The 26,251-nt window shown below is 33.6% G+C and overlaps 1 long non-coding RNA gene across 5 annotated transcripts in view; it reads right to left on the reverse strand.

Annotated features, from left to right (window-relative positions):
• The window catches only part of LOC107502439, a 56,157-nt gene that overhangs the window by 24,578 nt on the left and 5,328 nt on the right, over positions 1-26,251 (reverse strand). The window lies entirely within an intron of this gene.

Consider the following 26,251-nt stretch of genomic DNA (forward strand, 5'->3'; position numbering starts at 1 on the left):
TCTTTACAGAGGTTAAGTGAGATAAGATGAGGTCATTGGGGTGGGATCTAATCCAATAAGACTGGTGTCTTTAAAAGGGACATTTGGACACAAAGACATGCACAGAGGGAAGGTGACATGAAGAGACACAGGAAAAATGCCTGGTGAAGATAAAGGATTGGAGTGATGCATCTAAAGGTCAAGGAACACCAAAGACCGCCAGCGAACTATCAGGAGGAGGCGAAGGCGGCTTCTCTACCAGCTTCAGAGGGAGCACAGCCTTGCTGACATCTTGACTTTGGACTTCTGACCTCAGCACTGTGAGACAGTAATTTTCTGCTTTTGAAGCCACCCAGTCTGTGGTACTTTGTCATCACAACCCTAGGAAATGAATGCACCATCAAACAATAACTCTCCTCTCCCTGCTCCTGCCCCCTGGTAACCTTTATTCTCTTTCGCTAAAAATCTGCTATTCTAGGAACCTCATGTATGTAGAATCATATGATATCTGTCCTTATGTCTGGATTATTTTACTTAGAATAATGTTTTCAAGTGTCATCTTATGTTGTAGCATGTGTCAGAATTTCAGCCCTTTTAATGGAGGAATAATACTCCATCGCACGTATATATATCGCATTTTGTTTATCTATTCATCTGTTGAGGGATACCTGGGTTATTTCCACCTTTTGACTATTGTAAATAATGCTGCTATGAATATTAGTGTACGAGGAATTCAGCCCCTTCTTTTTTTTGGGGGGGGGAAGGGAGTATATACCTAGAAGTGAAATTGCTAGGTATGAAGTTCAATTTATTACCCTAATGAATTGTGCTCTGGGGTCATATGTAAGAATCACTGTGTAACAGAAAATTGAAAAGACTTTCCCTTATGCTTTCTTCCAGAAGTTTTACAGTTTTAGCTCTTACATTTAGGCCTACAAATGATTCCTTTGGAATTAACTGTGGTGTGTGGTGTTAAGCAAGAGTGTAAGTTCTTTTTTCTTCTTCCTTTTTTCTTATTTTTTGAATATGAATATCCAATTGTTCCATTACCATATGTTGGAAAGACTAGCTTTTCCCCATTGAATTATTTTGTCAACTATGTCAAAATACCATATGCTTCTCAACATAAAATAATGGTGGCTACATTTACCAGCCTGCATGAAACCAGAAAAATTTAAGAAACAGTAATTTTCAAGACACTAGACATTAAACAAAATATCAGTGACGCTGAAACAACTGAAGTGAGCACTCCAACTGGTCTAGCTTACCATCTAGATAGAGCTTCCAGGACATGGTACGGTAGGGAAACCTAGTGTGGCTTGGTGGACTCCTCGAATTGAAGAGATGTAGCAGAGACCATGGAAAAAATAAGATGACTACTTTGCAGGAAAGAATACCAGAGGAGAGAGCTGCACACAGAGACCTCTGGAGATCTGGGGACGGAGACCCTTGAGTATTCAGTTGCATCATTTTACATTCCCACTAGCAGTATATAAGGTTTCTGATTTCTCCACATCCTTACCACAACTTGCTATGATCCACAGTTTTGATTACAGCCATCCTAGTAGGTGTAAAGTGGTATTATGATTTTGATTTGCATTTCCCTGATGGCTAATGATATGGAGCATCTTTTCATATGCTTATGGGTCATCTGTACATTCCTTGGAGAAATGTCTATTGAGATTCTTTGCCCATTTTTCATTTGGGCTTTTTATTATTGAAGTGTAGGAGTACTTTATATATGCTAGTTTCAAAGTTTCTCCAACTATGCAGGTTATATTTCACTTTCTTGATCGTGTCTTTTGAAGCACAAAAGTTTTAATTTAGATGAAGTTCAATGTATTTGTTTTTTCCTTTGTTGCCTGTGCTTTTGGTATCAAATCTTGATTATTTGTTCTTTTTTTTTTTAGTGTATCTCTTAGGATTTTCCATGGTTGAGACCATGACATCTGGAAACAGACAGTTTTACTTATTCCTTTCAATCTGGATGCCTTCCCACCATTTGTTCTGGCTAAAATCTCCAGTACAATGTTGTATAGAAGCGGGGGAAAGTGGACAATTTTGTTTTGCTCATGATCTTAGGGAGAAATCACTCAGTCTCTCACATTAAGTTTGAAGCTAGCTGTGGGTTTTTCTTAGATAACCATTACCACACTGAGAAAGATCCTTTCTGTTCCTAGTTTGTTGAGTGATTTTTATCATCAAGGGTATTGAATTCTGTTAAATGTCTTTTCTGCATCTATCGAAATAATTATGTTATTTGTCCTTTATTCTATTAATATAGAATACTACATTAACTGATTTTTTGGATGTTAAACCAACTTTGCATTCCTGCAATAAATCTCATTTGGTCTTGGTGTATAATTTTTTATATATTGCTGGACTTGGTTAGGATTTTCTTGAGGATTTTTATATCTATTTTTATGAAATATTGATCTGTAGTTTTTTCTATAATATCTGAATTTTGTATCACAGTAACAATGGCCTCAAAGAATAAGTATCTTCTTCTCTTATATTTTTTTTTGAAGAACTTGTGAAGATCATTTCAAGAATTAGTTCTTTAAATGTCTGGTAGAATACATCAGTAAAGCCATCAGGACTAAGCCTTATTTTGCTGTAAGGTATTTAAGTATTAATCCAATTTATTAACTTGATACATGTATATTCAGAGTTGTAATTTCTTTAGTCAATTTCAGTAATTTGTATCTTCCTAAGAATTTGTCTATTTCATCTAAGTCATCTAACTTCTGATATCTAAGTTGCCTAAAATGTACTATGAACTTAAAGAAGTTCATAATAACCCCTTACGATTCTTTTAACTTATTCAGCACTCATGTCCCCTCTTTTAGTCCTAATTTTGGTAATTTGTGTCTTCTTTTTCTTGGCTAGTCTAGCAGACAATATTTAAAAATCTTTTCAAATAACCAATTTTTTGTTTCACTGATTTCCTTTTGATTATATGCTTTATACTTCATTAAATTCTGTTTTGCATTTTATTATTTCCTTCCTTTTAGTTAAATGAGTTCGATTTGCTCCTCCATTTCTAACTTCAGGTAGAAGCTTTTCTAGCATGTGTCTGAAGCTATTAATAAGCACTGCTTTTGCTGCATCCCGTTTTTTTATATTGTATATTCATTTTAGTTCAAGATATAACACTCCATTGTTATCTCTTGACTCATGAATTATTTACAAGTGTATTCTTTAATATTAAGCATTCAGGGATTCCCTAGGTTTCCTTCTATTATTAATTTCTAATTTAATTCTGTAGTGCTTGAAGAATTTGTTGTTGATTTCTAATTAATTCCTTTGCACTGGAGTACATAATTTGAGTAATTTAAATCCTTAATAATTCATTAACAATGCTCCATGTGCACTTAATGTGTATTCCGCCATTGTTGGGTGTAGAAATCTATACATTTCAGTTAGATTAAGTTGGTTGTTAATGTTGCTCAAGATTTCTATATGCTTGCTGAGTTTCTCCCTAGTTTTTCTATAACAAGTAAGAGAAGAGTATTGAAATCTCCAACTATAATTTTTGAACTGTCTCTCTTTCCTTTGAATTCAGTCTGTTTATGCTTCATATATTTTAGGACTCTGTTGTTAGGTGCATTTATAATTATTAAATCCTTCTGAATTGTTGGCCCTTCTATTATTATGAAATGTTACTCCTTTGTTTCTAGTAGTATTTTTTGAAATTTATTTTGTTTGACAATAAAACTCCACCTCTTTTATGGTTATTGTTTCCATGGTATATCATTTTCTACCCTTTTTTGGTCAATCCACTTGTAAGTCTTTGAATATAAAGTCTCTTGTAGAGGCTGGGGTCCAAGATGGCAGCAAAAGAGGATGCAGAGCTCACTCCCTCCCATGAACACATGGAATGCACACCTGTATTTAGAGAAATTCCTCTTGAGAGACAATTGAGAGCCAACTGAACGGTTTCTGCACAACAAAAAAGAGTGAGAGGCCACACAGAGAAGATTGGGGAACTGTGGGAGGTCTCTAGAATCCGAGGGAGCTCCCGAGGATCAGAGGAGCTGGTGAGCATCACTGTTTGCATTCTCCCTACATTTGGATAGCACAGGTGGAGGCTCTATACAGGTGCTCTGGCCAACCTGCAAGGCTGCAACAGGGCATCCCCAGAGACTCTTCCAGGAGCTAGTTCCAGTAGAAAAACAAAACGTCGCCACGGTGGATGCACACAGGCCCCCCCATCCAGGGCTTGATCCAGTGGGTCCAACAAGGCACTGAGGTTTACCCACAATGGGCCACTGCTGCATGCATCCTCTAGGTTGCCCCATCCAGAGAAAAAGCACACATTGTAGCACACACACTCATCAGGCTTTCCAGACTAAACTAGGCCCTGGTCACAATCAATCAAATAATAGGGCATGAGCAAGCACACCCACAGTGGGAAACCCCACCCAGATTAGGGGGAACCAGCAGGGCACTGCAGTGCATGTGTTCACAGGGCTCCACAGCCTAGACCAAATTCTGCTCAATGGGCTCCCCAGCCCAGATCAGGCTTAGCCAGCAGTCAATCAAAACAACAGGGCAGCCTCCCCTGAGTGAGAGAGAACCAGCAGGGTACTACAGTGCCAGCGCTTACAGGGCTGCCCAGTGCAGAACAGACTCCACTCCCACACCAGACAATCAAATCAACAGGTGTCACCACACGTTCATGAGGCAGCTCCATCTGGATCAAGAGTGGAACCAGCAGGGCTTTGTAGCCATGCCCATAAGGCTGCCCCACCTGGACTATCAGGGAGGGCATGGAAGTCCACAAAAACCAGGCTGCCTTGTCCTAATTCCAGTCTGGCCAGAAATAGCTGGAACAACAGGGAACTACCCTATGTGCATGCACACCAGGAGGTCTCACCCCAAGTCTGCTCCTACTAGCCAGGTGACAAAGGAGACACTACATAGCCCCATGCCAGCTCCAACCAACCTGCCAAAACTACCCATACACAGTCCACACAGAGGCCGCTTCTACACAAGCCCACTTTTTCAATATTGAGAGACAGTTATTTCATCTAAATCATAGGAACAAAAAGAGAAAGTCAAAAAATACAAATGGCGAGACAGAAAAATATTCCCCAAATGAAAGAACAAGTAAAAACCCCAAATGAAACAAAAATAAATAATTTGCCTGATAAAGTCAAACAGTCATAAAGATGCTCAAGAATCTTAAGAGAATAGAAGAACTCAGAAGAGTTAAAAAATATAATAAACCAATCAGAGATGAAGAACACAATAACTACAATGAAAACACACTAGAAGGAATCAAAATCATATTAGTTAAAATGGAAGAACAGATTAGTGACCTGAAGGACAGAACAGTAGGAATCACCCAATCAGAACAGCAAAAAATAAAAAAAATAAAGAGGATAGTATAAGGGACTTCAGGGATGACCTCAAGAACACTACTATTTGCATTACAGGGATCCCATAAGGAGAAAAGAAAAAAGGGCAAAAAGTATATGTTTGAAAAAATAATGACAAAAAACTTTCCTAATTGAGGGAAAGACACAAACATCCAAGTCTGGGAAGCACAGAGAGTTCCAAATAAGATGAACCCAAAGAAGCCCACAGCAAGATATATTGTAATTAAAATGGCAAAAGTTAAGGATAAAGAAGCCACCTTGAGGGCAGCAAACACAAAGCAATAAGTCACATACAAGGAACCCCCTCAGAAGACTATCAGCTGATTTCTCAGCAGAAACTTTACAAACCAGAAGGGAGTGGCAGGAAATATTTCAAGTGCTGAAAGAAAGAAACCTACAACCTAGAATATTATACCTGGCAAGGTTATCAGTCGGAATTGAAGGAGAGAGAAAGAGTTTCCCCAGACAAACATAAACTAAAGGAGTTCATCACCACTATAGCTTTAAAAGATATATTAAAGGATCTACATGCAGGGAAAAAAAGGCCATAACCAGAAATAAGAAAACACAGGAAAAAAAGTCTTACGGGTAAAGGCAAAATATAGAATTAACACAGTGAATCACACTTAAAAAGCTGTATAAAGATTAAAAGACAAAAGTAGCAAAATTAACTATACCCGAAGTAAATAATCAGGGGTCACACAAACCATAAAGACAGAAACACAAAGGGTGGAGGAGGAGTGAAAATATAGTGCTTTTAGATTGTATTTAAACTTAAATGTCTACCAGTTTAAAATAGACTACTATAGATGTAGATAGATACATATGAACCTCATGGTAATCACAAACCAAAAAACTACAACAAATAAAGAGTAAAGAACCTGAACAAAACACTAAAAAAAAAAAAAGCTCCAGCAAACCAAAGGAAAGTGATCAAAAGAACACAGAAAAACTACAAAAACAAAAAACAATTAACAAAATGGCAAATACACACCTATCAACAATTATTTTAAATGTAAGTGTACTAAATGCTCCAATCAAAAGACATAGGACAGCTACATAGATTTAAACACAAACAAACATAAAACAAGACCCACCTATGTGCTGCCTGTAAGAGATTCACTTTGGATCAGAAGACATGCACAGACCAAAAGTGAAGGAATGAAAACTGTTATTCCATGCAAATAGAAACGAAAAGAAAGCTGGGGTAGCAATATTTATATCACATGAAATAAATTTTTTAATAAAAGAGCCATTCCAAAAAGAACACATGCTAATAATAAATATATATGCACCTAACATAGGAGGACCTAAATATATAAAGAAAATATTAATAGACATAACAGGAAAAAGTAACAGCAATACAATAGTAGGGGACTTTAATACTCCAGACAGAAACTTAGAAAGGAAATAATGGCCTTAAATGCCATATTAGAGCATATTGACTTAACAGATATTTATGAACATTTCATCCAAAACCTTAAGAATACACTTTTTTTTTTAAGTGCACATGTAACAGTCTCCAAGACCGATTGCATATTAGGACACAAAACAAGTCTCAATATATTCAGAAGTCCAAAATCATATCAAGCGCTTTTTTTTCTGACCACAATGGTAAGAAATTAGAAATCAAGAAGAAAACTGAAAAACACAAACAGGTGGAGACTAAACGACATACTCTTAAACCACCAATGGATTAAAGAGGAAATCAAACAGGAAATCCAAAAATACCCTGAGACAAATGAAAATGAAAACACAATTTCTCAAAATTTATGGGATGCAGCAAAAGCAGTTCTGAAAGACAAGTTCATGACTACATAGGCCAACCATAAGAAACCAAAAATTCCTAAATAAACAACTTTAAACTTAAAAGAACTAGAAAAAGAATAACAAAACCCAAAGTAAGTAGGAAGCAGGAAATAATAAATATCGGAGCTGAAATAAACAAAATATAGATGTAAAAAATTAGAAAAGATCAAGGAAACTAAGATCTGGTTTTTTGAAAGCGTAAACAAAATTGACAAAACTTTAGCCAAATTTAAGAAAAAAAGAGAGAAAGCCCAAATCAGAAATGAAGAGGTTACAACCAACATCGCAGAAATACTAAGGATCATTAAAGAATACCATGGACGATTATGTGCCAACAAAGTAAACAACCTCAAAGAAATGGATAAATTTCTAGCAACATACGACCTTCCAGAAATGAACTAGGAAGAAACAAAATATGAACAACCTGATTACTAGCAACACAATTGAAGCAATAATCCAAAAACTCCCAATAAACAAAAGGACCAGATTGTTTCACAGGTGAATTCTACCAGACATTTAAAGAAGAATACCTATCTTTCTCAAATTATTCCAAAAAATTTGAAGAGAAAGGAATGCTTCCAAACTCATTCTATGAGGCCAGCATTACTCTGCTACCAAAGATACTACAAAACAAGAAAATTAGAGAGCCAATCTCCCTGATGAACATATACACAAAATCTTTCAGAATACTGGCAAACAAAATTCAATAATACATTAAAAAGATTATACACCATGATCAACTGGGATTTATCCCAGAGATGTAAGCATGGTTCAATACCTGCAAATCAATTGATGTGATACACTGCATCAATAAAACCAAGGATAAAAACCTTACAATCATCTGAATAGGTGCAGAAAAAGTATTTGACAAAATTCAACATCTATTTATAATAAAAACTATAAATAAAGTGATTGTAGAGGGAACGTGCCTCGACATAATAAAGGCTTTATGTGATAAACCCACAGCTAACATCATACTCAAAGGTGAAAAGCTAAAAGCTTTTTCTCTAAGATCAAGAATATAAGGAAGTTATAGTCACAGCAATTAGACCCCCCCCCCCAAAAAAAAGGGCATCCAAATTAGAAAGTAAAACTGTCACTATCTGCAGATGACATGATACTGTAAATAAAAACCTTAAAGACTCCACCAAAATTAGAATAAATGACTTCAGTAAAATAGAAGATACAAATATAGATATCTATCACATTTCTCTCAGGACAAATTAAGAGAACAATCCCATTTACAATTACATCAAAAAGAATAAACTATCTAGGAAAAAACTTAAGGACGTAAAAGACCTATACTCTGAAAACCGTAAGATATTGAAGAACAAAACTGAAGAGAGTGCAAATAAATGGAAAGACATACCATGCTCATGGCTTGAAAGAATATTGTTAAAATGCCCATAATACTCAAAGCAATCTACAGATTCAGTGCAATCCCTATCAAAATACCAATAACATTCTTAAGACTAGAAAAAGTAATCCTAAAACTTAAGTGGAACCTCAAAAGATCACTAATAGCCACAGCAATCTTGAGGAAGAAGAATCAAGTTGGAGGTATCACACTCCTTTGTTGAGCAGCTTTTTGGTTTGATACAGTCCTATTTGTTTATTTTTGCTTTTGCTTCCCCTGCTCAAGAGAAAATATCCAAAAACACTTTACTATGACTGATATCAAAGAGTTTACTACCTGTGTTTTCTAGGAGTTTTATGGTTTTAGGTCTCATATTTAAGGCTTTCATCCATTTTGAGTTAATTTTTGTATATAGTGTAAGACAGTGGTCGAGTTTCATTTTTTTTGCATGCATCTGTCCAGTTTTCCTAGCACTACATATTGAAGAAATTGTCAAGTCTCAATTGTATATACTTGCCTCCTTTGTTGTAGATTAACTGACGATGTAAGAAAGGGTTTATTCCTGGGCACTCCATTCTGTTCCATTGATCTAATTATCCGATTTTGTGCCATTACCATACTGTTTTGATTATTACAACTTCGTAATATATGGTAAAGGTGGTATATCACATCACTAGAAATAAATTCGATTGTTAGAACTATTTAAAAATAATAAAATGGAATCTATATTGTACACTATATACCATATAAATTGAAGAGTTAAATGTAAAATATGAAAAAATTACTACAAAGACATTAGAAGTAAATATGGCAAAGTTATTTAATAACTTTAGACTAGGACAGGCCTTTTTAACTGACTCGAAATCCACAAACTGATACAAATAAATGGAAAGACAGCTATGTTCAAGGATTGAAAATAACTAATATTGTTATATTGTCCATACCCAAGACCATCCATAGAATCAATTCAATCCCTATCAAGACTCCAATGCCATTTTTTTTACAGAAGTAGAAAAAAAACAATTCTAAACTTTATATAGAAGCACAATGACCCCAAATAGCCAAAGAAATCCTGAGAAAGAACAAAGCAGGAGGCATCACGCTTCTTGATTATATGCACATGCATATGTATATGCATTAAACAAAATCTCCATAGCACATACAAGCAACTAACAGTGTTTTATCTTGTGGAGGAGGCAGGACTCAGGCAGCAGTAGGTTACTAGAAATAAAACTACTAGGTCAATGGATAAACGCCAATGTAATTTGCGTTTGTAATATGTAATTAATGTAATATGTAATATGTAATTGCCAAATTTCCCTACATAAGGGTTGTACCATTTTGCCCTACGAGTTATGTATGTGTGCTTGTTTCTCCAACATCATCTCCAACATTCTTGTAAAACTGTTAGACTTTTTGCTAACCCAGGAAGAAATGTCATAGTATGTTTTTTTTATTTGATTGTTTTTAAGTTCAAGTTTAGGTTTGTTGAGGTATAACTTACATACAATTAAATTCACCCTTTGTTGGTGTACAGTCTGATGGGTTTTGTCAAACACATTCATGTAACACCACTACAACCAAAGCATAAAACATTTTTATCATCCCAAATGGTTACCTCGCGTCCAATCCACCACCCCAGCTCCCTGACCACCAATGATTTCTGTTCCTACCATTTTGCCTTTTCCAGACTGTCATAAAAATAAAATCATAGTATGTAGCCTTTGTGTCTGGCATCTTTCACTCATAATATTGGTATTGGTATAGGTCATTCCTCGTTGCTGAGTAGTACTTCATTATATCACATCATAGTGCGGTTTTGAGATTCATCTATTGTGAGTGAGAGTTAGCATCTTTAAATATGTTCAAATGCCATTTGACTTCCTTTCCTGTAAGCTGAATGTTCAAGTTTCTGCCCAGTCTTTTCTTGGGTTTCTGATCTTTCTTTTCAATATTTGACAGCTCCTTATTATTGAAATTAACCCTTGTGATATAGATTGTAAATACCATTTCCCAGTTTGCTATTTTTACTTATAATATTTTTGATACTCAAATACTTATTTTTATGTAGTCACAGTTATCAATCTTTTAATAGGTAGGTCATGTCAGAGTTAGAAAAGTTTTTGACATTACCAGGTTATAAAGGAATTCATCCATTTTCTTCCTTCTAGTTTTTGTATGATTTCCTTTTTTACACTATGTCTCCAAATTTGAATTTATTTTGGTGTGCAATGTGAGGTTTAGATCCAATACTATTTTTATGCAAAGTACTATCTAATGATCCTAACACTACTTATTAAAAAATCCATCCTTTCCCCAGTGATTTGAGGTATTATTCATATACCAAATATCCATAAGTGTGTGGGACTATTTTTGGAGTTTCTATTCTGTTCCACTAATTTGTCTACAGTGTTACCACACCACTCTCTTTTAACTGTAGATGCTTTATAGTATGTTTCGATAATTGGTAGGGCTAGTCACATTCTGCTCTTTGCTCCTCTTTTTCAGGGACTTCCTGACTATTCTTGCTTATTTATTTTTCCATGTGAAGTTAATAATTAATCTTTCTGTTTCCCAGGGGAAAAAAACACTTATTGATATTTACATTGGGATTGTGTTTATTTTTTAACATGGGGAGAAAACGATATCTTTGTGACATTGAAACATCCTTTTCAAGAACATAGACTATATTTCCATTTGTTCAAGTGTACATTTGTATATTTCAGAAATGTCATAAAGTTGTCTTCATATAACTTTTAAACGTTTACATTAACTTCATACCTTTTTTTATTTCTATTGAAAATGAGAATTTCTCTTCCAGTATATCTTCTAGGTGGTTACTGTATACACATGAATGTTACATATTTTTGTGTTAAAGAAAACACGCTTTCAACTGTACGACTTACAGTAACTTGATTCCAAACTAGATTGGAAAACATTGGATTCAAAACAATTTTACATTTGCATTGAAAGCAAGTTTAGAGTTTTAGTCTTGTTCTGTATGAAAAGTATTCATATCTCAAAATTCATCCATCACTAACTGCCTATTTTATTAACAATTTTAGAAAGAGGTAAAAAACAAAATAAATCTAAAAGATAGAACTAGACATATTTTCTTCAAGGATGGTCTTTTGAGGTTAAAATTAATGCAAAGAGAATGCTTCTATAAGTATATGTTTGGTGAAAAAAATTTAGAAGAGAGTGTGTTAATACTGCCACTTTTAAAAAACATGAAATGGACTTAAAATTAGTGAAAAGATCTCAGTGTTTTTCCTACATAACGGCAATACTAATAAATACAACTGAATTAAGATCTGTCTTAAGATAAGCTAGTACAGGATGCTTAAAGGTAATACTAATATTTAATCTAAAAACAACATCTTATACTAGACTCACTATAGACTAGTCGCAGAAATGAGGACTTTAAATTCCAATGGAAAAAAATCGTAATACATAAAACTATCAGGACATGTCTGCCATATAAGAAGTTCACTGTTCATAGACACCAGAGCAACAATTTTACTATGTATGAATTTTTATAAGGTAGACCATGGTTTTATTGGCTATGCATAGATTATACCAGGTTTTCTTCTTCTTCTTCTTTTCCTCTTCCCCTAGCCTGTTTTGTTTTGTTTTTAACTTCACAGGCATCCCATCAAGGTACTCTAGCGTTGCAGTACCAGAACAAGGTACTAGTGTTGCAATCAGACTCAATGATTAATTATTGATTGCTGCTTAACCACTTTAATAACAAATGTTTTAAAATTTGACAGTTTCAAAATAGTATATATTCTGGAATCTCTCTCCTGCCACCACTTAACCTTAGGAGAAGTAAATTGCAAGAAAAAATAGAGAAACAGGGAAATGGTATTTATTACAAACGACAAGAAAAGGAGAATTCAACAGTTACTGCACTACTCAGTTTAACAGAATGTTCCCTCTAGCATCAAGTCTCATCCCTAAAAGAGAATATGTGACAAGATTTTAGTAAGTGAAAACAAAATGCAATTACATTTTATTGCAAGAAATTTGGAAACGTATTTTTTAACAAAGTTAGCTATTCAGAAGTGTTACCTTAGGCTGTCTCTTAATAGCTCCTTTTCACAAGTGTGAAATTTAATGAAGGCAACAGCATTTATAAGCAATACTAAAATGGTATCTTAATTACTAGCTGCATTTTCTTAGGCAACAAGAGATTAAATGGAAAAAGAAATTAGTTTTATAAATGGCATCATACATCTTTATGTTACAACCCCCTCCGCCAAGTCACAGATGGTTATGTATTTTGAACTTCCTAATATTGTAGGCAATTTTCTTTTCCTTGGGCACACCCAAATCCATCACTACTCTAAATTACATATTATTTTTGAGTCATTTACAAGGATTGAAGCTGTTTATCATAATGACTTAACATTTACTGCCCACATGAAACGGGCTTTCCCCTGACTGGGCCCTAAATGAACATAAAACAAAACTTGTTGAAACTATTGTCCCTATAAGTTTGCTGTGTACTCATTACACACAGTTTGGAGGAAAACCTCCACTAATCTAGCCAATTCTATTTAAAATGGCTAAAGCCTGGGGTAAAGTCATGACTAATGATACTTAGGACTGTCATATAACTCATTTCTTAAAATAGGGACTTCTGAGGGCCCATGTAGGACTGCTCTCCTCAGATGAGTGTCTAGAAAACTCGTGCATTTAAAAGAGCACAGAGATTATTCTTCTAATCATGGCCAAGTAACTCATATTGGAATAACAATTCCACATATACACCTATAAAATCTGGACGAAATATAACACACACACACACACACACACACACACACACACACACACACACACCCCTCACCCCCTCCCCTCCTAAAAGCTCTGGAAAGCAATCAAATCAGTTAGATTCTGTAATGGAGGACTAAACACTGAGTGAGTTTTCCATTTTCTCCTTTGGGAAGGACCCAAGCCATGCCATGCCAAGAGGCTAAAACTCAGAAAATCTACAGTCTTACTTTACTGTCTCAGATGTGAACATTTCAGGGAAAATGCAGCAGCTGGTGAGGAGGAAAATACTACAGAGAGCAAAGAGTATCTTCGAAATATGTTTATAAAGCAAACATGTAGAGAGCAGATTCCAAGTAGCCCAGATAAGGAACATAACGGGAGCCAAAGTCTTTATGATATATCATTCACAATGCCTAGGATATAATCCAAATGTACTCCACACAAATAGAAACAAGAAAATGTAAACCATACTCAGTGACACTCAATGGAAACTGATCCTGAGAAGACTACAGATCTTAAAATTTACAAACGAGGAATTTAAAGTAGCTATTACAACTATGTTTGAGGGTGTTAAGGGGAATATACTTCTAAGGAATGACAAGATAAACTCAGCAGAGAAATAGAAACTATATAAAAGATATACTTACACATTTTTGATTTGAAAATTATAATATCTGAAATTAAGAAAACTTCACTGAATGGGCTAATTGCAATTTGAAGAGAATAGGCTACGTGAAACTTAGAGATATACATAGAAATCTGTCAATATTTACAGAGAAAAATATATTTTAAAAAGTGAACAGAGCCTCAGGCACTTGAAGGACATGAGGTATAACATGTATGTAACTGGATTCCTATAAGGAGAGAAAATGCAAAAGAAAGAAAAAATATCTGAAGACACGAGTGGCAGCCAACAAATGACTCAACATGGCAAAAGGCATAAACTTGTAAGAAGTTCAGCAAGTCCCAAGAAAGGGTAACACAAAGAAAAATACGCTTAGACACAGCCATAACTAAAATGATAAATGCCAAAATTAAGAGAGAAAAATCTTGAAAGCGGCCAGAGGCACCTCCCTCCCCACCAAAAAAGCCCGCATTACACAGAAGGGAAGATGAATGATTCACGATGTCTGTTGGATTCTCATTAGAAACAACAAAGGCCTGAAGATACAATGAAGCAACATATTTAAAGTTCCAATAAAATAAAAACTAATAAATCCAGAATTCTATAGCCAGTGAAAATGTCGCTTAACAGTTAAGGTGAAACAAACAGAATTTTAGATTTTAAAAAAACCTAAAAAATTCATTTTCAGCAGGTGTACATTACAAGAAAGGCTAAAAGAATATTAGGAAGGAGGCAAGGATACCAGAATAAAACAGATCTTAACAAAGAAATAAACAGGATCATAAATGGTAAATATGGGGGTAAACACAAAACACTATTCTTTTCTATTAATTTCATTAAAATATATAACCATGTAAGTAAAAATTATAACATTGTATGATCGGGTTAATCATGTTTCTAGATGTGTTATGTATAACTACTGTATCATAACAAACAGGGGAATGGAGTAAATAAACCCATACAGCTGAAAGTTTCTTATATTTGCTGTGGTACATAAGTTTTATGTCTAGGCAGATTATGAAAAAATAAGTTTATACATTTTAATTCCTAGAAAAATAACTTTTAAAAACACCAACAGGAACAGCTAAAAAGAAGAAACAGAGAATTAAATGCTCCAATCAAAAGACAGAGTGGCTAAATGGACAAGAAAACAAGACCCTTACCTATGCTACCTTCAAGAGACTCACTTCAGATTAAAAGAACACAGACTGAAAGGGGATGGAAAAAATATTTCATGATGGAGTAATTCAGATAGAGGAAAACAAATGCCCTACGATTGCATGTATATGTGGACTCTAAAGAACAAACAAAGAACAGAAACAAATGCATAGAGAACATTTTGATGGTTGCCAGGTGGGAGTGGGGTTGGGGAGAATGGGTGAAAAGGGGGAAGGGATTAAGAAGTACAAACTGCTAGTTACAAAATAGTCATGGAGCTAGAAACTATAGAATAAGGAAAATAAGCCAATAATATTGTAATAACTACGTATGGTGTCAGAGGGGCACTAGACTAATTGGGCTGATTACTTTGTGAGTTATACAGATGTCGTCTAATCACTATGCTGTACACCTGAAACTAATACAGTATTATATGCCAACTATAACTGAAACATATTATTATTTAAAAAAAGAATGTTATAGTCTTTAAAAAAAAAAAGACAGTATCAATGGATCTATGGGACACAATGAAAAGAAACAATATTCACATTAAAGAAACTGCAGGAGAAGATATAGAGAAAGGAACGAAAAAGTATATTTAAAGCCATAATAGCTAAAAACCTGGGGAGAGAAATAAATATCTAGATTCATGAAACCCCCATAGGATGAACCCAAATAGAGCTACAGTGAAACATAAAACCAGCAAGAGAAAAGAGAGAAGTAATATATAAGGGAACTCCCATAAGCCAATACGTGGATTGCTCAAGAGAAACTTTTTGGGTCAGGAAAGAATGGGAAAATATATTCGAAATATTAAAAGGAAAAAATTGCCAATCAAAAATTCTATAGCCAGCAAAGCTGTCCTCCAGAAATGAGGGAGGGATAAAGACTTTCCTGAACAAACAAAAGTTGAGGGAGTTCATTGTCACCGGACTGCCTTACAAGAAATAAGAGTTGACTGGAGGCAAAAGGACACCAATTAACATCATAAACACATAATAAGGTGGCATAAAACTCACTACTGATAAATATTAGATTTTCTGTAATACCATGATGGTGGTTTATAACTCATTTACAATTCTAGTTTAAAAGTTAAAAACAAATGTAGTAAAAAAAAAAAAAAACCTGTAGGTAGTTATTACACTAAAGAATATGATAAAAAAAGTCAAAGCATACTAATGCCAAGACATCAAAACACACACAAAAGGATAAAAAAACAATTTACAAAATAACCAGAAAATAAACAAAATGGCAAATAGTAAGTCCTTACCTATCAATAACTACTTTAAAAGTAAACAGATTAAATTATTAAATCAAAAGATATAGAATGGCTTAATGGATAAATTTTAAAAATCCAATGATATGCTGCTTTCAAGAGACTCATTTTAATCTTATAGACTGAGAGTTAAGAAATAGAATCCTATAGACTGAGAGTTAAGAAATAGAAAAATATATTTCAAGCAAAAATATACTTCAAGTAACCAAAAAAAGCAGGCGTAGCTTTATTTATATCAAAACATATATGTACATTTTAAACTAAAAATGTTAAAAATAGATAAAAGAGGTCACAATATGATAAAGAAGTCAAGCCATCAAGATGTAACAATTGTAAATATTTATTCACCAAATATCAAAGCACATAAATAAAGCAAAAACAGCTAAAAAGAGAAATAGACCGGCAGTACCGATAATAGTTAGGGACTTAAATTCACACTCTCAACAATGGATAGATCATCCAGAGAATCAGTAAGAAAACAGTGGATTTGAACACTATAGACCAGTGATCCCCAGCTTTTTTGGCACCAGGGACTGGTGCTCCTAAGAGAACCTTAATGCCTGACGATCTGAGGTGGAGCAGAAGTGGTGATGCTAATGCTGGGGAGCGGCTGCAAATATAGATGAAGTTTCATTCACTCTCCCACTGTTCACTTCCTGCTGTGCGGCCTGGTTCCTAACATAGTACCATGGCCCAGGGGTTGGGGACCCTTGCTACAAACCTAAGACCTAACAAATATATATAGAACATTCTATCTGACAACCGCAGAATACAATTCTTCTCAAGCACGCATGGAACATTTTCTAGGACAGATGATATGGTTAGTTCATAAAACAATTATTAGCAAATTCGAGAAGAATGAAATAACACCAAGCATCTTCTCTGACCACAATATTATAAAACTAGCACTCAAAAAGAGGAAAACTAGAAAATTCAGGAATACAAGCAAATTAAACAATACTCTCCTAACAAAGGATCAAAGAAGAAATTAAAAGAGAAGTTAAAAAGTATCTTAAGACAAACAAAAATGGAAACACAATATACTAAAACTCATGAGTTGCAGCAAAAGCAGTTCTAAGAATGGAGTTCACAGTTATATGACAATTAAGAAAGATCCCAAATAAACAACCTAACTATGTCTCTAGGAACTAGATAAAGAACAAACTGAGACCAAAGTTAGCAGAAGGAAAGAAATTAAATAAGGATTAAAGCAGAAATAAACAGAACGGAGAAGAGGAAAACAAATAGAAAAGGTTAACAAACAAGAGTTGGTTCTTTGAAAAGATAAAATTGACAACTCTTTTGCTAGATTAATCAAGAAAAAGAGAAAACTCAAATCAACAAAAGTATAAATGAAAAAAGGAGACAATAGCTACTACAGAAATACAAAGGATCATAAGAGGCTACTATTGAACAATTACATGCCAAAAAACTGGACAATCAAACAATTCAGAAAGTCTTATAAACATACAACCTACCATGACTAAATCAGGGAGAAACAAAATCTGATCATTACTACTAATTAGGGGATTGAGTCAGTAATAGAAAAAATTTAATCTCCTAGTGAAGAAAATCCCACCAGATGGCTTCACTGGTGAATTTTCCAAACATTTAAAAAGAATTAACAACATATTCTTGAAATTCTTCCAAAAATATCAAAGAAGAGAGAATGCTCCCAAACTCATTTTTAAAAACTAGCATTACCTTGATACAAAATCCAAAAGAGGACACTACTAGGAATAAAAGAACTATAGGCCAATAACCTTGATAAATATAGATGTAAAAATTCTCAACAAAATGCTAGCAAACTAATTTAAGGAACACATTAAAATGATCATTTATGATGATCAAGTGGGATTTATCCATGGATGCAAGGACGGTTTGACATTTACAAATCAATCAATGTGATACATCACCTTAATAGAATGAGAAAAATCATACAATCTTAGTAGTAGCAGAAAAAGCATTTGACAAAATTCAACATCCATTCACGATAAAAAATCACTTCACAAATTAGATATAAAAGGAACTTATCTACACATGATAGAGACTACCACAGTTAATATCATACTCAATGGACAAAGGCTTAAAAGTGTTCCCTCTAAGATCGGAAACAAGACAAAGGTGCCTACTTTAACCATTCCTGTTCAACATGGTATTAGAAGTCCTAAACAGAACAATCAGGCAAAAAATAAAGAAAAGGACAAAAGAAAAAAAAGGTATCAGAATTGGAAAAAAATAAAATTGTCTCTATTTGCAGATGACATGATTTTCTATATAGAAAATATGGAAAACTTGCCCAAAAAAACTGATAGATCTAATCAACAAACTCAGCAACATTGCAGAATACAAAATTAACATATAAAAATCAGTAGCTTTTCCATATACTAACAGTGAATTTTCTGAGAAATTTTTTAAAAATCTCATTTACAACAGCATCAAAAACAACAAAATACTTGGAAAGAAATTCAATTGAGCAGGTGAAAGATCTCTATTCCGAAAACTACAAGGCACTGATGAAAGAAATCAAAGACACACACTAAGTGGAAAGATACCTTGTGTTCACTGATTGGAAGAATACTGTTCAAATGTCAATACTAAAAAAGCCATCTGTAGACTCAATGTAATCCCTATCTTAATTCCAATGGCACTTTTTAAAGAAGTAGAAAAGAACAACCTTTAAAAGACCCTCAATAGCCAAGGCAATCCTAAGAAAGAAGAGAAAAGCAGGAAGCATCATACTTCCCGATTTCAAGCTAAACTATAAAGCTATAGTAATCAAAACAGTACGGTACTGGCAAAACAAAACAAAACAAAAAACAAATATACTGCATAGAATCTAGGACCCAGAAATAACCAAGTATGCAGTCAACTAGTATTTGACAAGGGAGCCAAGGATATTCAATGGAGAAAAGACAGTCTTTTTAATAAACTGTGGTGGAAAAATTGTATATTCACATGAAAAAGAGTGAAACTTCACATCTATCTTCCACCACTCACAAAAATTAACTCAAATTGATTGAAGACTTAAATGTAAGACCTGAAATCATGAAACTCTGAGAAGAAAACATATAGGAAAAGCTCCTTGACATGGGTCTTGGCAATGAGTTTTTGGAAAACACGCCTAAAGTATAAGCAAAAAAGCTAAAAATAAACAAATGGGATTAAATCAAACTAAAAAGTTTCTACAGAGCAAAAGAAACAATCAACAAAGTAAAAAGACAACCTATAGAATAGGAAAAAATATTTGCAAACTTTGTATCTGATAATGGGTTAATATTCAAAATATACAAAGAACTCATATAAGTCAATAGTAAACAAAAAACAAAAAAACAAAAGCAAATAATCCAATTAAAAAATGGGCAAAGGACTTTTTTTCGAAGACAAACAAATGGCCAACAGATGCATGAAAAGATGCTCAATATCACTACTCATTAGGGAAACTATATCATCTCATACCTTATATGGCTATTATCAAAAAGACAAGAGATAACAAATGTTGGCGAGGATGTAAAAAAAAAGGAACCCTTGTGAAGTGCTAGTGGGATTGTAAATTGGTACAGCCACTATGAAAAATGGTATGGCAGTTCTCCAAAAAATTAAAAATAGAACTACCATACCATTCAGCAATTTCACTTCTGGGAATATATCCGAAGGAAACAAAAATATTAACTCGAAAAGATATCTGCACCCTCATGTTCACGGTAGCATTATTTACAGCAGCTAAGACATAGAAACAACCTAAGTGTCCATCAACAGATGAATGAATGCCATGTGGTATATATATATACAATGGAATATTATTGAGCCATAAAAAGCGAGGAAATCAGGCCATGGGTGACAACATGGATGGATCTCAAAAGCATTACGCTAAATGAAATTAGATAAAGACAAACAGTGTATGTTGTCACTTACATGTGGAATCTTAAAAAGAAAAACTCATCAAGAGAGAGATTTGATTTGTGGGTACCAGAGGTGGGGTGTGGGGGGAAAAGGGACTGGAAGAAGGTGGTCAAAGTTACACATTTCCAGTAATAAGATAAATACGTGCTAGGGATGCAATGCACAATACAATGATTCTAATTACCACTGCTGTAGGATGTATAGGAAAGTTAAGGGAGTAAATCCTAAGAGTTCTCATTACAAGGAGAAAAAATTATTTTCTCTTTTCAATTTCTTTTTATTATATCTATATGAGATGACAGACAGATGTTAAAGTTATTGTGGTAATCATTTCACAACATATGTAAGTCGAACCTTTATGCTGTACACCTGAAACCCATATAATGATGTATACCAATTATATCTCAATAAAACTGGAAAAAGAGTATTAGAATGCACTTAAAAATCAAAAAATGAATGTTAAAACAATCTGGCTATAATCTGTTAACAAGAGCCACATGTAAAACATTAAATAAGGCTGAAAGTCAGGTGGTAAAAAACAATAACACTTATTGTAGAAATTACACAATGTCTTGCATTTGCTTTAAAATATCCCCCCAAATAAACTGTGGAGGGAGAGTAGATGAAACAAAAAAGACACATTGTTCATTGTTGAAGGTATTTGATGGACACATGGGAATTCACTAGACTCTTCCAATTTGCATATGATAAAATAGCTTTTGTAATAAATGAGTTTAGAAAGACATATGCCAGGGGAATACTAACCCAAAGTAACTTGGTCTACCTATATAAATATAGATGAAAGGTAAAAGCATTGCTAGAGCAGCATCACACATATCATTAAGAGTATCAATTCACCTGAAAGATGTAAAAGTTCTTTTACATCATTTTATGAACCAAATAGTGTAGCCTCAAAAGTATATGGCAAAAAAAATAATAATAATAACAATAATTGAAAGAACTACAAGGAGGAAAAAAATACATCAATCACTATATTTGGAAATTCTAACACATCTCTTAGTTAATTGTTGGAATACACACACACAATCACTATGGAGTTAGAAATTTGAACAACACAATAAATCTGGTCTAATAGTCCAAAAATTGAAGAAAACATTTTTAAAAATAGGACTTTAAAAATATCACTCATAAAGAGCCTGGAAAAAACATTATACACATTAGGGTTAGCATATATGTCAGAGGAAAGACTATTCGATAAATGATGCTATGATTATTCGTTAACCATGAAAGTGGAGGGAAAATACTGGATCCCTACAGTTCACATCAACTACAAAAAGATCCAAATGTAAAATGTGAAATTTTAACACTTTTAGAATACAGAATATCTTTACTACCTCTAGATAGAGAAGTGTATTAATAATAGATTAATATCTTAATCTATAATAATTCAGGATGGGGAGGAGGTATAAAACATAAGAGAAAGATATGAAATCATATAGGTATATGTGGGGCTTGAGCTTTACTGGAAATGTTTTATTTATTAGCTGGTAGGCACAGAGATGTTCATTATATTTCATATGTCAGAAACATTTTACAGGGAATTCTTAAATGTAAAAAAGAACATTCATTTATACTATTGCAATACATGCTACGACAATAGTCCAACCATAAAATCAAGCATTAGGATAAAATGGATCAGACAGTATCCATATAAATGAAAAAAGAAAGATGTGAAGAAATTAACAAAATTCCTAGTTAAAAGGCAGAGGAATGGGAGTAATTAAGAACACATCTTTAGATATGTAGCCTAAGAAAATGAGTAGAAAGCTAGTTTTTGTATAGTGCCCACTGTATGCTGTATGCTGTAAATAAATCTTCCTCTTAATCTTACGAAACTCTTTAAATTATATATTACTATATCACAGATAGGAGTCAGATATTATAAACAGTCCATTCAGCATTTTCCTGGCTCCAAAGCCAATATTCTCTATTATAACATTCTAGCATTAATAACCAGATGGAAAGCTAGCACACATGCATACATGTAAATGATTATCAATTATTCTTTAAAAGATATTTGCCCACAACAAACATTACATGGTCTTTGAGTACAGTAGTGGTAATTGTCTCGTTACAGAATCAGTCTCAACCAACTATTCATAAGATTATGAAGGTTATTCAACACAGCATAGTTCTGCAGAAAAAAATTAAAACAACTCAAGTTACAATTTTAAGTATCATTTGACCCCTTCTGTAAAGTACTATCTGAATTTCATGTCTTCTTAAGCCACATTCTGCTATAAAGTATGAAATGGGGAAGATTCAACATCCATTTTGACAATAACAAACATTTCCTTACATAAAATACTGAGTGATATGAATCCTTTTCCATGGATGTCTGACTATTTCATTAAGTATCATTGGCATCTAGTACTATAGATGAGGGCCGCATAAATGTTTTTCTGAGAAGAATTAAAAAGCAAATGAATGCATGTATGTGAAACATTACAACTGGTCTCCTTGCTTTCGCTCTAGCTTGCTAAGATTCCCCCAGATGATTCTAAGTGGTACTTCTAAGTTGGGAAAATATGAAGCAGGTCTCTCCGAAGCCCTTTAAAGCTTTAAATTCTATGATTTTTAAGTCAGTATATCTTAAAACATACACTTAAGTAAAATTTATCAACAAAAATCTGATTCTTTCAAATAACAAAAATAATGAAATTGAAAATTTATAGAATTTGGTGAAAGAGAACTGTAAGCAGGATGGGGATGGAGAAATATAAAATAGTAAGTTCCTTAGTGTAAACGAGGATTTTCAGTGTTGAGGAAAGGAGATAAAAAAACAAAAGAGGTTAAGTAAAAGAGGTTAGTCCTGGACTTGAATTAGTAAAAATTCATGAGTACTGTGTCTTTAATAAAGCTATTTTTATATTTATATAATTTATAATTTGTATGCTTGGAAATTCTAATATTGGTGCATAATATTAACAAAATGTTAAATTTTATATTTATATAAGTAAACTTTACTCATATAAGTGTGCCACATTTATATGATTTATATACTTATGCATTATCTATTTAAATACACAAAATATTTTTTAACTATAGCTTCTAAAAAGAACTAAGAATGATAACAAACCAATCCATTAGCCATGTCAGACCTAGCACAGATTATGTTCTCAATACCATTTGCTGCTAAAAGAAACCAAAGTTTCTTGGCAAAATAATAGCTTCCAGTCTGAAGCAGCACACAATGCACAAGACCAGTATTTTCATGTTAGATCATGTCATATCGTTTACCAAGGAAATTATCAAAGACTACTAGGAACACATCAAAAGGACTCAGGATGTGACTTGAACAGCCTTGACTGGTCAAAGGTAGAACAGTTTGAGCAACAACAATAAGAATAGTAAGTAATATATAAATCAGTACCACAAATGTGTTTAAAACTACACTAAAAAATAGTAATTGACCACCATTAGAGGTTGATAGGAAACCAATTCTCATTTTGAAAACTGGTTTAAAAAAAAGGACAAAAATCAAGGGTTTATTCTGCTTTTCCAATATAAATTGTACCACTAGATGAACTGAAGTATTGTAGGCAATAAATCAAGAAATTATTGACTAAGAATATCACTATTTTGCAATCTCCCCAAAATTAATGGATTTAAGCATTTAGCAGGAATGGTTGATATCAGTTTAAAAAGACAATGTGTGTCTCCTGATGGAAGAACACACTACCTCTATGAAGTAGTTTGCCAAAAATATTGAAACTGAACCTGGTCAAGTCTGTAGATCTTAAGAGGAGCAAAATTCAGAGTGTGGAAATTCTACAGAAGAAACAACCCAATTTCCTCAATAAACTGCATGGGAAAAAGAGACAGGATTACATGTAAATCAAAAGAAGCAAATATTAAACCATAGAGTTTGGGGGATGCATACTAGGGTGATCAAAACTATAAAGAAAGGGAAGGAAGTATTTCTATAAAAGTCATGGAGGTGGTTACTTTTAGGAAAGAGGGACTTGGGACTGGAATAGGGTACATGGAGAATTTATGAGAATGGCAAAGTTCTATTTCTTGACCTGATGGAGATAACAAGTGTCATTATCCTTTTAATAATTAATTTGTTTTATGTAATTTTCTTTGCATCTGTACTACATTTTACAATAAAAAAGTTTTTTTAAAAAATGTTTGAAAACATGCCAGAATAGTTTGGGGAAATGGGTACTCTCATACATAGCTGGTGGGAGCATACTCTTACACAATCTTTGTGAAAAACAACTGGCCAAAATCTGTAAAAATTACAAATGTACATATCCTTCCATTTTCAGAAATTTATCTTACAGCTACACTTATGCATATGTGAGATGTAAAAGGTCATTTATTGCAGGACACCTATAATAGCAAACTACTGGATATAACCTAAGTGGCTACAAACAGGAGACAATCAATTATAATGCACATACAACCTAAGTGGCTACCAACAGGAGACAATCAATTATAATGCACTGTACAATGGAATTATCATGCACCTACAAAAAAAAAATGAAGCAGCCCAAAGTGATCCACAGATTCAAAACAATCCTGATCAAAATCCCAATGACTTTTTTTTTGCATAAATAGAAAACCTATTCTAAAATTCAAATGGAATCTCAAGGAATCTGGAATAGCCAAAACTATCTTGAAAAAGAACAAAGCTGGAGGATTCATACGTCTTAATTTCAAAACTAACTACAAAGTTAAACAAAACAGTGTGGTACTGACATACATACAGACATATAGGTCAATGAAACAGAATAAAGAGCCCAGAAATAATCCCTTGCACATATGGTCAAACGATTTTTGACAAGGGTGCCAAGACCATTCAATGAAAAAATGAATCTTTTCAACAACTGGTGCTGCAACAACTGGATATCCACATGCAGAAGAATGAAGTTGGACCATACCTAACAACAATTAACTTAAAATGGATCAAAGGCCTAAATGCAAGAGATAAAACTTTAAAACTCTTAGAATAAAACATAGGGCAAAATCTTCATGACCTTGAATTTAGCAATGCCATCTTAGATATGACACCAAAGGCATAGGAGATAAAAAATAAACTAGACTTCACAAAAATTAAAAACTTTTGATCATCAAAAGACATCAACAGAGTAAAAATTCAACCCTATAGAATGGGAAGAAAGTATTTGCAAATCATATATCTGATAAGGGATTTATATCCAGAATATATAAAGCTTCTAAAACTCAACAATAACAAAACAATTTGAAAATGGGCAAAGGACTTAAATACACATTTCTCCAAAGAAGACATATAAATGGCCAGTAAGCACAAGTAAAGATGCTCAACATTGAAATTACAATGAGATAGTATCACACACCCATTAGGATGGCTACTATCGAAACACGAGAAAATAACAAGTGCTGATGAGGATGTGGAGAAACTGTAACCCTTGTGTCCTATTGGTGCAAATATAAAATGGTACAACAGCTATGTGATTCAGCAATTACAATCAAGATATGTAACAGCAATTCTATTTCTGGGTTTATATCCAAAAGAATTGAAAACAGGGACTTGAAAAGATATTTGTACACTCATGTTCACAGCAGCATTATTTACAATAGCCAAAAAATAAAAGCAACCCAAGTGTCCATTAACGGATGAATAAATAAGCAAAATGTGGTATATACATACAATGTAATATTTTCAGCCTTAAAAGGGAAGGAAATTCTAACACATACTACAATATTAACCTTGAGTATATTACGCTAAGTAAAATAAGCCAGACACAAAAAGACAAATATTGAATGACTCCACTTATATAATACTTAGTAGTCAAAATCATAGAGACTTTTTTTGCATGTAGAATGGTGATTGCCAGGGCTGGGAAGAGGCAGGAATAGAGAGTTACTGCTTAATGGGTATAAAGTTTCAGTTTTACAAGATAAAAAGAGTTATGAAAATGGATGCACAACATTATGAATGTATTCAATATTACTAAACTGTATACTTAAAA

The sequence above is a fragment of the Rousettus aegyptiacus genome, unplaced genomic scaffold, assembly GCF_014176215.1.
Source record: "Rousettus aegyptiacus isolate mRouAeg1 unplaced genomic scaffold, mRouAeg1.p scaffold_m13_p_5, whole genome shotgun sequence".
NCBI lineage: Eukaryota > Metazoa > Chordata > Mammalia > Chiroptera > Pteropodidae > Rousettus > Rousettus aegyptiacus.